Genomic DNA, 16,036 nt, shown 5'->3' with positions numbered 1-16,036 from the left:
AAGCATAAACTCCAGTACTTTACAGGGCAATGGGGTGGAATAAAGCACAGGTATTAAAGCCAAATGTAGACATGACATTTAAACCCAAGTTTACCACTTGCCAATTAATCTGGATAAGTTAAGTCAACTTTCAATTATGATTTCCTAATCCATACAATGGGGATAATAACTATCTCAAAATGTTATAATGAGTATTATATAAGATTATGTGTACAAAGTATTTGGCACAGGAAAATGCTTTTAAATTGTTAGTTTTCTTCTGGTTTTGTATATGCTAGAATGGATACCAAGTTTAGGTATCACATGACACATGAAAAGCTTTTGGACTTCAGAAAAACCAAGAATTCTCTACAACACAAAGGACAGATATTAAATAAATAGACATTGTCCAACATTTCTTTTTTTTAACATTAAATAACAATATTAGTAACTAATATTTAGAGTATAGAAACTACTTTTTCACTAGTAGCATCTTAGTTCTTAAAACAACTCTAACACCAATTACTCTAGCAACAATTACTAACTTCCTTCAGGTTTAATAAATTGGTCAAGGTCACATGGCTTGTAATTAAGAGATATAGAATTTAAATCCAGGTTCTTTAATCTTAAACCTGTTAGGTTTTTCACTATACCTACTAGAAGATAATTATATTCTGTGTCAATTGTTTCAGGAACAGATTTTGTTTTTTATTTTTGGATTCCCCACCTCTTTCTCCCCTGCATGAGGAAAGTCTAGAAACTTCACTATTACAAGTCCTTCACAGTTCTATTCCAAACTCCCTTCCCAGTCTTGGGTAGCCCATTATCAAACACAACATATACTCCCATGCCTCTGTGGGTTTTCTTAGCTTTTCCGTTACTAGGGCATTTTTCTTCTCCACCCTGTAGGGCTCCCTGTAGGAAGTACTATGAAGCTTTCAAGGTTCAGGCCAGTTGTTGCTTCCTCTGGAAATCCTTCTTCTTAGTCCACAGAAGGCGGAGTATTCATTCTCTCCTCCTGGCTTCCCTAGTTGTATGTTCACATAACTTCAAATTAGAGCCAGATACAGACCTTGACAGGAATAGCAGCCACTACATCTTTGTATCCCCAATATCTACCACAGCACCAAATATGGTCCTGTAGCAACAAGGCAGGTTTCAGACCCACCAGATGAAGGTCTAACCCCTGCAAAAACATTGGTCTTTCTCAGACTGAATTCAGAACTGGGTGGGGCTGGGCCCTACAGGTAAGCTACAGGTAACACATAGGATGTGTTAAAGGAGCAACAGCCTCTATTAAACCACCAGAAGGCTTAAAATAAGCATCTAGAAATTATTTTTTAAATAAAAAGCCATAGCTATCCCTATTTCCCATGGCTCAGATGTTTCTTTTTGTGTGAATGGGTTTCTGCCTGTGTTTCCTTCTCAATACTGCCCCTTTGGGCTGGCACTCTGCCCTGAACTCGATTCCACTTAGCCAGCCAGCCTGACTCTTATCTATCCCCTTCCCATGTGAGAGGACAGTGTACTGCCAGTCAAAGACAGTGTACTTCCAGGTTCTTACAGCACAAGCTTAAATTTGTCAAAGATTAAGTTCAAGACCAAGGTTATTTCACTGCAGAGAAATGCTTATAATGGAATAGCAGCCCGGTACCATGAACTAGTGCCAGACCTAACTATATGTCCCTATCCCCTATGGATTGCTGCCATATTGATTCAATCAGTATGTTGGACCTTCTTAGAGAGCAATGACTTTAATCAAGTCTGAGTTCACTGACAACTTTGGATCCCAGACATTGGTAAATTTTGTACCTTTCTAGAAGTTGAACTCCTGAGCCAGAAATGATCCCTACTTCCCAACTTTCACTCCGGTTCTTACAACAAAATCTCTACACAGTTGATACCATCCTCTGAGACTGGACTTTCTAGGGTTTTCTTCATGAGAACCAGAGATTGAAAATAAATCTAAAGATGGGGAAACACACCCACCCTTGCCTGTTACCTTCAGTCTCCCACCTTAATACAACACCAAGTTTTGAGTCCTTTAACTGAGTTCCAGGAGCTGCCACTGGCTCATCAAATCAGTGTGCCCTGATATCATTTGCCAGCCCTCACTCCCCCAATACTGTCATTTCCAACTAAGAAGGTTTTTATTTGGTATGCCTGTTTGCCAAAATTCATATAAATCAGAGCATGCACTTTGCAAGTCTTAGATTTGATTAATTTTTTTAAAATTTAGAAGCTGCATGAATGGAGTTTGAGATTAAGTGTGCAAAGATGTTTGGGAGCAGCCTCCCCACCAGCTTTCAGATTGAGATGGATGAGGAGCAATACTAGGTTTGAGCTGCCTGTAATTGAAAAAGTGTGTGCTCAAAATATCATATTTATCCTGCATTTCTCCAAGAGTCGTAACTCTAAGCCCTTCCATTAGAGCCTCAAGAAAGTGAATGTTAGCTTTCAGGTTCCCAGTTACTCTCAGTGCTGGTTATTACAGAACAAGGTTAGGAATGTCAAGGATAAAGGGTATTGGGAAGGAGGAGCAGGGTCAATTCCCTATAGGGAAATGGTCCCTAGGCTTCCCTCCAAAGTCAGCATAAAACTGTACCAGAGCAGTGTTTGTGAGTGAGTGAACAATGGGAGAGCAACTGTGAACCACACAAGTCCAACCTGCTAACACTGGGAGGACATGCTCACAGTGACTGCAGGAGTCCTCTGAAAAGGTGGCCAGGGCACTGTCAGAGCTGCCAGGTGCCCAGCTCTGGGGTCTCCATTCAGACTACATCCTATGTAAGTGAATCTGGTTCCCTGAAGTTGTACACCATGATGGTTTGAGCAACAGACGTCACAGAGGAAAGTAAAATGTGGGCACTTAGATAGGATCACAGGTCTCCTGGCCCTCTCTAACCCTGGCATATGAAGTTGCACCTTCAGAAGAAACTGAGGAATGGCATTCATGTAAGTATTCAGCAAAGGCTGAATACCTGCTCCATACAAGGTCTTGGGTATGGAGCGAGGAACACAATATGTATGAGAGACATATAGTGACCTGAAGGGAAATACGGGGGTGGGGGATACGATCTCTTCCCTGGCTGTGACTTTGTTGCTTGACTATAATTTTAGGGTGACAACACCTCGTCTACTTGGCAATCCCCACCAACCAATCCCTATTCTTTTCTATTTTCACCCTTCCCCATTTCCTTATTTCCTTTTGTTTTAAATGACATGATAAAACTACAAAATTATAAACTACTGTAGATTAGAACTTATGGTTAAAATCTCTCCAGAAATTTAACTTTGTTCTTTGCTCCCTTTGGAATTCTGAGACGTTGACATTTCAAAGTCCCGCCTGTGTTTTGTGTGTGTGCATGTACTCACACTCATTACCTATTCACAAATAATTCACAGAGGACATTTCTAGTTAAGTGCAGGCCCAGGGCTATAAAACCAACTTTCAATGTGAATCATAAATTAAACTTAAGTATTAAAAAGTTGGCAAGAACCTTAGTATGAGATTTTATTTTCATTGTAGGTCGGTTGAGTTTGAATAAGGGTCATGCATAGTAGCTATGCAGGAAAGCACTGTTTTAGCAAAAGAAAAGGGGTTGATTTTCCTTGTTTATTTTTCTGGAGGCATAACGTGGGACCTAAAGAAAAGATATCAATGACCACAATATTCTGATGACGTGTTGGAGCTTGTGGAGTTGGCAACACATCAACTAAAGGACGAATTAATAGACACCTGACGTAGTGTGATGCCCACAAGTGCAGCTGGTAAGCATCAGCACATAAACTGACTGGGGAATTGCTCAAAGTGAAGTAGCCCCACTGATGTCCTAAATGAAAGAGTCTGGGGGTGGTTTTGATGTACATGGTCAGGAGACTACCCTGACCAACCCATATGCTCAGGTCAAAACCTTCTAATAGTGAATCTATGTGGAGGAGTACATAGGTGTCTAGTCCTACCACTTATTGGTAGGTTTAAATTTTTATAAAATAGAAAGTAAAACCAAACCATCCTCTCACTATATGTCTAATTCTCCAATCACCCCCATGTCTCAGAACCATAAGCAAATACAACAAAGGATGGGGGAACTGTCCTGCAGCTTCCAATGCTCGATCCATCTGCATCTACGTGTGCATTGAAATACTCTGCACTTGTTGAAAAGTCACACAGGGGATGCTTAGTCAGAAGCAGGTGACAGGCTGACAGCATAAAAGAGGGGTGCTTTTGTCCTGCACCCCTCCAGAGCAAAGGCAAGAAGCCCTGACACATCCACAGGTGGAGATGCTCCTCCAATTTGCTGGGATGCATTTCCTCCACTGCATGAGGAGCCGCAGTCAGAAATTCTTCCCTTAGAGACTAAGAACCCAAACATATGTGACTGATTAAAGTTAATATCTCATTTCTAATTCCATTGATTCCTTGAAAAGAGCAAGTCCCAAAGACCATGGCTATTCTTAGCAATTTTGCCTCCTCCCCCACTGTGACCATTGCCCCTAAGAGAGGAAGGAGGCAGCAGCAGGAACTCTGGCCAGCCCTGCGGCAAGGATTCCACCTCCTCCATGTCAGTGAGGCTCTGACTCCCAAGCACAGGCTGCAGTCCGATCAACACACACCCACACATGGGTCTCTCTTGCCTCCTTCCCCATTTCCAAGCCACGATTGTGGCAGAGGCACCATTAATTAGGAGAAGTCTCCTTCTGGACCCAACATCCCAAGTGTGTTTTCTCTCCTTAGTCCTTAAATCTTCTGTGGTCTGGTAGGAAAGCCTCTCCCTAGGCTTCCTTTTAGTTACCACAGAAAACAAAGGAAAAGCTTAGGTAACACCCATCCAAATCAAGGAGCTTGGTCCTCAAAGTGGAATTCTCAGGGCAAACATAGTACCATACCAGGAGGCCTGATTCTTATGCCTCTTAGAACAGAACTAAGGAAAGATGGAGCTGTCTTGATTTGCCCAGTCAGCCTTTAGAGTCATGTGAGGATTCCACACAGCACCTTGTTGGGTTTTCCTTCTGAGCGTCTGTAATGCTGAGTTAAATTAATCACATAAAGATCTCCTCAGCTTCTCCAGGGATCACCCGCCCTCATTCGTGAGAAGCAGGTGATTCACAGAAAGTGTTTCGGATCTCACGCCTCAGGCCCAGAACAAAGACTTTAGATCTCAGTCAAGTAGCAGTGTGATCTCAGATACTCTCCTGACTTCTCTGGATCTCATTTTCCACATCAGTGAAAACAAGTACCTTAAACTGGAATTATTAAATATTTTCTATGACCTCCTTAAGCTCTGAAGAGGTCAGAATAAAGATCAGATTCAGTGCTGGTTTTCCCTTAAGTAAAAATTTCCATTGAGTTGCCAAAGACTCCATATATTTTTGCATTCTGGCCTCCATTCTTCTGACTGGGAAAACAAACTAAGTTTAATGCAACCTCATGGTTCACATTCATACAACAAAAATCGAAGCCGCCAAAGCCAGCACTGGGGATAAAATGATGATAAATGGAAACTAACTTTATCATCCAAAAATACCCCCTCAAGCTCTGAAGAAATATTGATAATAACTCTCCATCTGCTGAATAAATCAGAACAAGACTGGAGAGTCTACTCAACATTGTTTGAGCATGGAGGACAGCCAGTAAAATACTAGAGTTTCATGAAAACTGATCTCAGGAGAACTGACATAAATAAAGCATGTCAAAGTTTTAAAGAGGAGAAGGAAAATAAAAAGGATAGCAGAGTGTTTTCTGTTTATTATTAACCTCATCTCCTGTAAAAAGAGCACAGATCTAGGAATCAGTATGCTTGCTTTCTAGTGCAGTGTCTGACACTGATTCCTGCCTAAACTTATTAAAATCATTCCACCTTTCTATAGAGGTTACCTGGTTCAGTGATAGTGAGACTCAAATAAAACATAACAGAGCATTTGGAGAAAAGAAGTCAGAAGTTCGAGATGCTGCATGAGTAAACTACATGGTTAATTACAGATTGTAATTTATAGGGGATAACTGATCAAAGTACTAGAAAGAAACAGCTCTGGGAGGCTTCAGCTGCTTTTGGGCGCCCCCTGCAGGTTGGCACAGATGTAGGCACCAGCTTAGAGCTCTGGATTTCCAGCCCTGTGGGACCTGCTAGGGATCTGAGATCAGCCTGGGCTAAGCAATGAGACCTACAATGGGGATGGCTGGGGGGAACTGAGAAATCTAAGTTTAGTCTTTACTGCCAAAATTCCTATAACACTGTTATTAAGGCCCACCAGGATCTCCTCCCAACCCAACCTCTACAAGTCCCACATCTTTTGAATAGAGTCCAGATTTTTTTTAAGTGAGGCTATTTGTTTTCCTGGCATCTCACTCTCTTCAGTCTGAGTACTGGGAGGGAGAGCTCAGGTTCGCCCACAGTCATCTCAAAGTGCAGGGTGGCCCTGGGTGACTGATGGTCAGTTAGTATTTGGGGTATGAGTGCTCAGCATGGAGACCTCCACCAGTTTATAGAACGCTTGGCTACGTATATAGAATCTCAGTACCTCTAGTGAATGTCTGTTCTGTTCCCCTCCCCCAAACAATGTAATAAATGTAGTCTACAGATTAAATGACTAATCAGCCATATAAATGGACCAAAATATCTTCTAAGGCTAAAGTAAGAACAGCTGTAATGATTATAGTACATAGCTGGAAACTTAAACTGGGATAAGTCCAATAATTTATAGGTATCTCCTCTTGTTTACATAAATGTGGTCAAATGCCAGGATTGCTAGCTTGTACCATATGGAAAATAAAAATCATTCATTTTAGGGGAAGGGGAGCTCTCTCAGATATTCTATCTGGGAAAGAACATAAAAATACATGGTATAGAAAGTAGGGCATGTAATCCAAGCTACATATAATAATCATTGGGAGTTCAATACCACAAAAAAAAAAAAAAAAAAACACACTTTCTAAAAATTGTGTTTTCCAGCTTTCTTTTCTCCTTTATGCCTCTTTCCTAGATCTTGAACTTCTGATTCTAATGAAATTTCTGAAACTGTTTCTGCAAAAATATATCACCATTACTTTCAGGCTCTGGGATTGGGGATGGGGGGTGAGGAGTGCCAAAGACTGTGTTTGACTCTCTAGTATTGGTACAGGGTAAAGGCATCCCCAAAGAAAAAGAAAAGGGAATTGAGGTATCAGTGGGTTTGTCAGTTCAAATAGATGAACTATTTGAACAAATCAGGCATTTGAAAGAATCACAGAATTTTGGCACGTGAGAAAAATTTAAGAACTCTCATATTTTAAAGATGATGAACTATTCTCCAAAGTAAAGTGTTTTGTTTTAAATATGTTAGTGTCAGAACCATGATTTCCACTTGAAAGTGTGTGTAGAGAGGAAAAATAAGTGGGAGAAGAGTCAAAAGGGGGAAGATACTGGTTTTAGCAGAAAGAAAGAGACAGGCATACAGACAGAAGAAAGATGGAGAGAGAATACAGGAAAAAAAAGAGATTTAAGAAAAAGAAGGCAGTCTTTTAAGCCCACAGAAGACAGAGTAGTTGACGAACAGATGTATAAATACGAAAAATACTGTAAAGTAAATTTAGCAATAATGTGTGCTCTCCTTGCTTGATATCCTCTGCATAATGAACAAACCCTCTCATTTTAAAGTGGGACATCTTAAAAGAATCAGATTTCTGGGCAATCCTGAGAATCAGAGAGAATGCTACCCATTTTAATAAAGAGATCCTAGACTAATTTGGATAGTGCAATTTAATACAAGTGACTGGAAGAGACCTGAGAGATCATCTTCTCATTTTATCTTTATTTTTCCTTCAACCACACCTAGACCATTCCAGAGAGATGAAACCCTCTAGCAGTTCTATTCCCAGAAGGAAGCTGAACGCCCCAAAGCATCTGGCCTGGTGCCCTCCTGTTGTCACAGCTCATAGCTCATCCTTCTCTGCGCCTTGGGCAGCTGATCTGAATACAGAGTAGATGTGAACTTCAAAGGAAGCTAGCAGGATGGAGGTGGGGCCCTTGCTGCTTTAATCAAGACAGATTCGAAACTTCGCTTATCAAGGAGGAAACTGAATCCAGCATTAGAAAGCTGATCAACACTGACTAAAAAGGAAGTGACAATTGAAAGGGAGTAGGGAGTTCAATAAATTTATTTGTAAATACATGGATGGATTAAATTGCTGGATTAAATTGAACAGCTGCCTCCATACATAAAGTAAGCATGTGGTATAACATAGCCTTCTATCAAGTATAAGATAAGAAGTTCAGGAAAATACACAACAGCTCAAAAACATCATTGCCACCTGTGTGTCCTGGGAACATTACTCCCTCCTCATTGAGACTGGGGTTCTTGTCCAAGCCTCTTTGGCCAGTGGTGGGAGCTGCACTGGGGGCCACTCGCAAGGAACTCAACAGGAGATCACCCAACACTCCATTTGCATCTTCTTTCCTGGACTCTGCTTTAAATGGGGATCATCCTCATGAAATACTTCAATCAAACAGTGACTTGGGTTCTGAGTTATTTTCACCTCAAATTGGCCTTTTTTGGGGAAGCACTAAATCTGGTATTTAGTAGATGCTCTATAATAAATATTTTTGTTGAATATATAGTATTCACAAGAAAGACCACAATGTGATACTACTTCATATTCACTAGTGTATCTAAGATGAAAAAATACAGTTGATAAGAGATTTTGGTGAGAATGTGGAGAAACCAGAACACTTAACAAGTTGCTAGTTAAAAATAAAAGGGTGCATATTATATGGAAAACAGTATAGAAGTTCTTCAAAAAGTTAAACAGTTATTCAACACAGTAGTGGCACTAAGTACACACTCAAGAAAATTGAAAACATGCATTCACACAAAAACCTATACACAGATGTTCATAAAAGTCATATTCATAATGACTAATGGTAGAAACAATTCTAATGTCCATTAACTGATGGACATTTTATATTCATACAATGGAATATTATTCATCCATAAAAGAAATGAAATGCTGATACATGGTTCAACATGGATGAACCTTGAAAATATCGTGATAGTAAAAGAAACAAGACACATCCTGGGCTGTAATCTCAACTAGTCAGCAGTCTGAGGCAGGAGGATCACAAGTTCAGGGATAGCCTCAGCAACTTAGTGAGATTCTATTTCAAAAAAAAAAAAAAAAAAAAAAAGAGCTGGGGATGTACGCCCCTCTGGGTTCAATCCCCAGTACCAAAAACAAAGAACAAAAAAGAAGAAGCTAGACACAAAAATCTACTTAGTGAAAAAAAAAAAAATCTACTTAGTGTATAATTGAAAGTCTAGAACAGGAAAACACAGGGACAAGAAAGTGGATTAGTGGTTGCCAAGAGTTTGTGGGAGGGGAATGCAGAGTGACTATTAATTGATCACAGTTTATTTCAACAGTGATGAAAATGTTCTAGAATTAGTGGTCATAGCTGCATGACCTTTGAGTATAGTAAAAACTATTGAATTTTACACTTTTGAGGACTAAATCATACAGTATGTGAACAATGTGTCAATTTAAAAAAAGATGTCTAATGTAAAAGAATTTGGAATCACTCGAAGGACAGTTAGAACCCTGCAGAAACCTTGAATCCCAACTTGAAAAGTTTCACTAAACCACTAGCCCCCTCCCCCACCACCTAACATAGTCTAGAACCACAGTTCCTACTGACACGACTCATAAAGGAAGAAAACAGAAGGAGACACCAATCAGCAGCTGGAGATGAATTGAGAAGCACTTGATGTTTGCAGATATTTCCTGAAAGCAGGTGGGGAGGAGTCTGGACAAGGGAATGTGAATAGTGGAGAGGAACTGACAAATCTCAAGAAGGGATTGAAGCTGAGTATGAAGGAGGTGTCTCCAGAAAGCATATTTCTAATATCTTCCCTCCCGTTGACTATAAGAGCATGTGACCAGCAAGTCTTCTTTAGACACAAAGAGATTTGACCTGAAGATGGGAGGTCAGACCTGAGCACATCTGAAGTTGGTTTGCTTGTGGGGATTGGGCACAAATCCCAACCTTGCTGGCCCAACTTCTTCCCTGACTTGGGGGCTGTTAATTCCCTCTCCTTGAATCCCTTCTCTCCTCTACAGTGGATAAGACAGAGGAAAGGATTTCAAAGTATGTTACACTGGTCATTGCTTATTTAACTACTTAAAAGTCAGTTCTAAAACTCAAACTGATTACCACCAATGGTGGGCAAGGCTTCCAACCTGGTTGGTGGGAATTGATTTGGTATAGCAACTATGGAAAACATAACAAAGGTTCCTCAGAAAATTAAAAAGCAAACTACTATAGGACCCAACCGTTCCAGTGCTGGATATTTATCTAAAAGGATTGAAATCAGCATCCTGAAGAGATGTCACCACTATCAAAGTCATAGCAATGTTATTCACAATAGTAATTTTGTGAAAATGACCTGAAAGACCTTCAGGAGAAGAATGGATGAAGAAAAGGTAGTAAATATATACTTTGCTGGTCAGCTTTCTGCCACAAATAACTCCTGGGATAATGAGCTTATAAACAGAGGTGGTTTGTGTTGGCTTATATTTTCAGGGATTTCAGGGACAGTTGCAAGGTCACACATTATGTCAAAAACATATTGCAGCCAGGCACGGTGGTATACACTTGTAATCCCAGCAGCTCAGGAGGCTAAGGCAGGAGGATCTCAAGTTCAAAGCCAGCCTTAGCAAAAGCAAGACACTAAGCAATTCAGAGAGACCTTGTCTCTAAATAAAATACAAAATAGAAGGGCCAAGGATGTAACTCAGTGATAGAGCACTTGTCTAGTATGCATAAGGTGCTGGGTTCAATCCCCAGTACAAGAAAAACAAAAACTGCAACATAAAATACAAAATAGAGTTGGGGATGTGGCTCAGTGGTCAAGTGCCCCTGAGTTCAATCTTGGTACTCAGCCCTTGCAAAAAAAAAAAAAAAAAAAAAAAAAAAAAAAAAAAAAATACACTGCAAAGCAAAAATACTCACCTCATGACAAGATGCAAAAAAGAGAAGAGAAAGGGATTGGAGTCCTATCCCCTTCAAGGTCACACCCCTGATGATCTAAAGACCTCCCCCTAGACCCCACTTCCTGATCACACCAACCTGGGGAGTAAGCCTTCAACATATGGGCCAAACTATAGCACATACGATGGAATATTATTGAAGCTTTAAAAAGAAGAAATTCTTTAATGTGCAACAATATGTATCAGCCTTGAGGATATTACACTAAATGAAATAAGCCAATCACAAGAAAGAAAAATACTGTATTATTCTGTGTTTTAGTCAGCTTTTTTGCTGCTGTGACTAAAGGACCCTACCAGCAAAACTGTAGAGAAAAAAAATTTAGCTTGGGGCTCACAGTTTCAGAGTTCTCATAGAACAGCAGGCTCCATTTCTCTGGACGCAAGGTGAGGCAGAACATCATAGCAGAAAAGCGTGGTGGAGGGAAGCAGCTCACATGATGATCAGGAGCAGAAAGAGAGAGAGAGAGCGAGATCTCCACTTGCCAGTTACAAATATATACCCCAAAACCATGTCCCTATGCCCCACCTCCTCTAGACACACTCCCACTGGCCTTCACATACTACTCAATTAATCCCATCAGGCGATTACTTCACTGATTGGATTAAGGCTCTCATAGCCCAATCATTTCTCCTCTGAATCTTCTTGCATTTTTTCAAATGTGAGCTTTTGGGGGAGACCTCAGGTCCAAACCATAGCATTCTGCTTATACCAAGTATCTAAAATGGTCAAATTCATGGAAACAGAGGGTAGAATCGTGGTTGCCAGGAGCCTGGTGGAGGCAGTGGGGGTATTTACTAATCAACAGGCATAAAATTTCAGTTAAATAAAATGAATAACCTCTAGAGACCTGCCTTAAAATATTGTACTTACAATCAACAATAAAGCACTGTATATTTTTAAAAAATTTTAGAGGGTAGAATGCACATTGAATGATGTTACCAAAATAAAATAAAATTACTCCACTCTCCCACACGCACACACAAAAAAAACTAATATCTTTAGAACATGCTAGGGAACCAATTGTTTTTTGAAAATTTGTAAAGAAAGGTTTTTAAAAATTCAGCTTTTATCCTGCCTTTGTTATGCAAATTGTACAATGGAAAAAACAAAAACACATGGTTACTTAATTGGAATATTTCAACAAATTCATGAAGAAAGAATGATAGAATAGGACTATCGGCACAATCTTAATGAATTAAGGAGTAAAACCTTGAACATCAGTGACTGCTAACATCACAAGAAGAAAGACATTGAGACATACATGCCCCCTGAGACAGAGCAAATCACCATTAAGGTCTTCATGCCAAAAAAAGAAAAAGAAAAAGGAACCTGATGTTTTAGTCATCCTTTTCTGATGCTATGACCAAAAAGACCTGACAAGAATAATTAGAAGTGGAAAAGTTTATTTGGGGCTCATGGATTTAAAGGTCTCAGTCCATAGATGGCCAGCTCCATTCCTCAGGGACTGAGATGTGGCAGAACATTATGGTGGAAAGCTGTGAAAGAGGAAAGTGGCTCAGGATATGACATTAGTAAACAGAAATGAGGTGGGGGGTGATTGGTCAAGGAGGACAAAATACATACCCTGAAGGCAGGCCCCCTGGGACCAACCTCCTCCAGCCACACCCTATCTGCCTACAGTTACCATCCAGGAGATTAATGCACTGATTGGGTCAAGGTTCTCATAACACAATCATTTCACCTCTATACTTTCTTGCATTGTCTCACACATGAGCTTCTGGGGCACACCTCACATCTAAACCGTAACACCTAGATTAGACTGGTGCTTTACTACTGAGCTACATTCCCAGTTACTTTTATTTTTTATTTTGCAACAGAGTCTCACTAAGTTGCCAAAGTTTTCACTAAATTGCTGAGACTGGCTTCCAATTTACAATTCTCCTGCCTCAGCCTCCTGATTTGTTGGGATTACAGATATATGCACTATGGTACTTAGACCAGGCACTTAGATACAACCAGATGCATAAAGAAAAATGAGGAAAATAGAGGGAAAACCTATGGGTTAAAGGATACTTAAAGATATCCCAAAAAGGAAAAAAAAAGAAAGAAACAGACAAAACTAAACTAATAATTTAAAAAGTACACTTAAGTCTATAAAGAAAGGTGGGCAGTAGTTTTAACAAGTTTAATAGGTACTCTTGCCAGACAGTTGGTGGTGCTTGAGAGACTTTAGAAGGTTTTTGGTGTGCCTAGAATAATTCCTTTCATCTCTTAGCAAGGATAAAGCTTACAAGAATATCAACCTTAAAATAATCACTTCAACCTGCACATTTGCTTTTTACAGTTTTCAGTACTTGCATTGTATTTAGCACTAAAAATAGTTGTAAAAATAAATTTAACTAATCAAGTAAAGGCAGTTTTAATAGGAGAAATGGGGAAGAAAAAGCAAGAAATGGAGACAAAATTTAGGAATAAAAGAGAAAAAGGTCACATTTGTTACCACACAACAACTTTTTACAGGAAAAGTAGAATCTATTTCTATACCACGAAGATGATTCTTGGTCCAGAACTTCCCTCTTTAAAACATATAATTGATTTAGCCACCTGTCCCCTGAGATGGAATCCAGGTGGAGTTGAGAAGCTAACAACAGAAGACAGAGATCAAGATGGCTAGCTAATAGTGTCTGTGCTGCTTGGGGGAACTGGAAACCAACACCTCAGATCACCATTTGATGAAGGCTCAGGCAGTAGCAGCCCTCAAGAAAGTACATAGAACAGTTTCTACAGTGACTCAGTCATAGAGACACTTGTGTTGCGGGAACAGCTGGAGAAGTCAAGACCCATGCAGGGAAATGTCAGTTTATCAGAACCACAGGAGCAGAGAAACTAGACCTCTGTAACAGAAACCTTTGTCTGCCTGTCCACATGTCTGTCAGCATGACATTTTGGGTCAATAAATATTCATCAAGATGCACCATTCCAGCTGACCTATGTGACCCTTTCCACTGGAGGGAAAAATAAACAAGGTTTGTGGGTGCAGAGGACATCTGTCCCTTCAGAGCTGCCATTGTGCTCTGTGTGTGCTTACAGAGCTCCAACAAATGTTTGCCCCGCATTCAATCCCCTGGGATTGTGTGTCTAATATCTGGTATGGAGTCAATGCCTTCCCTGTGTGTTAAACAGTAACATAGGGCCATCAACACATCAGCTATGAGAGAATGACATTCAGGGAGAGAGAAGTTAATCACTAAGCAAATCTCTGTAATCTGCCAATGGAAGGGTCTGTGTCTCCCTCCTCCACATCCCTCACATCCACTTCTGCACACCTGTCTGGGCTTTTCCTCTTATTACTATTGTCTTATGTGTGTACATTCACTAGGAGACTAGGAGTCAATCATTCAATAAATTCATTCATTCAATAAATATTTATTAAGCAGCTCATATGCAAAGCATATGATAAAGATAAAGAGGCAAGCAAAATAGCACCTCATGGAGCTAAGAGGCAAATATTATACAACACACATATAAATACATGCATAATTACACAATGCTGTGAGTGCAAAGGAAGGAAAGGGCAAGATGGATCACACAGGGAGATCTGTTAGATATCGCCCAATCAGGAAAGGCTTCAGCGTGAAAGAACAAGTAGGGATTGCCCAGGCCAGGAGTAGAGGTGGGGAGAGGGCTGGTAGACAGGGTGGGCTACAGCAGGGGTGAGAGGGGCCTTGGTGTAAGCCAAGGATGGAGAGGTAGACAGGGCCACAACATGAAGAGCCTGGCAGACCTTGGTAAGGATTTTAGACGAGGCACATGGGAGGTCAGTTATTGTGATGGAGAAAGAAGAAGGTGATAATGTAGAAAAGTCAGCAGGTTTGAGATGCATCAAGGAGGTATGTTTGTAGTTTCTTAAAGTTCACATGAGTGGTAAGGAACCATTCCATAACTTCTAGAATGAACACCCAGGAAGAGCAGCTGCCATTTACTAGCATAACTCAACATTAAAATAAGACAGAAATAACAGCCACCTGCATTCAAATGCTAACACATGACTAAACTCATTCATATCAGTAGGACTCTAAATTAAAAATCAGCAAATCTAATCTAATAGTGTACTACTAGTAGTAGCTAACATTCATTAAGCATTAATATTCATCATAGGTCAAACATCTGCATTAACTCATTAACTTAATAATTGCTCATAACTTCATTACGTGCATTAACTCATTAATCTCCACAAACATAAAATGGAGAAAATAAGAGTAGTGTTGCCTTTTCATTGATAGGTAAACTGTGGTTCAGAGACATGAACTACTTTCTTTTGTGTCAACATGGGTGATACCGCCAGACACGTTGGTCAAGAGAAATCAGAGACTTGTTGCCCTGTGTGATTCTATTTATATGCAGCTCAAGAACAGGTAATCTTAATCCATTGTGTCAGGACAGTAGTTAGTTCTGAGGGGAGGTATTGACTGGAAGAGAACATGCAGGTCCTTCTTGGGTGTTGAAACTGTTATTTTTCTAGATCTTGGTGGTTGCTGTGTGAAATATGCATATCACATTATAAACTTAAGATTTATGCACTGTAGCCAGATGGAATACACCTGCAATCCTAGTGACGTGGGAGGCTAAGGCAGGAGGATTGCAAGCTCGAGGCCAGCCTCAATAACTTAGCAAGGCCCTAAGCAACTTAGTGAGACCCTGTTTCAAAATTTTAAAAAAATGAATAAATAAAGGGCTGGAGATGTGGCCCACTGGTAAAGTGCCCCTGGGTTCAATTCCCAGTACAAAAAAAAAAAGATTTTACACACTGTGCTATATACTATATGTATTTTTTATTTCAACAACAACAAAAGAAAAAGAAAAAGAATGTGGAAGACAGGTAGAAGATAAATATTTACTATCTGTCTGTATAAAGAGACCTAACACCTATAAAATGTAAACATCAATCCATTAGTGGACCACAGACATAAGCACACAATTCACAAATAAAAATATGATGTAATTATTTATGCAATTCTAAGTGTAAGTGGGAAAATATATGAAATATGTAGAAATAGTAAACAATGAAATTC

General features: G+C 39.9%; 1 long non-coding RNA gene across 1 annotated transcript in view; it reads right to left on the bottom strand.

Moving 5' to 3' along the window:
* Window positions 1-16,036, bottom strand: part of LOC306663862 — an 85,716-nt gene that overhangs the window by 10,317 nt on the left and 59,363 nt on the right. The window lies entirely within an intron of this gene.

This window comes from Sciurus vulgaris (genome assembly GCF_902686455.1).
Source record: "Sciurus vulgaris genome assembly, chromosome: 1".
Lineage (NCBI taxonomy): Eukaryota > Metazoa > Chordata > Mammalia > Rodentia > Sciuridae > Sciurus > Sciurus vulgaris.
Note: the sequence above shows the minus strand (reverse complement) of the source record. Positions and strands in the feature narration are given on the sequence as shown.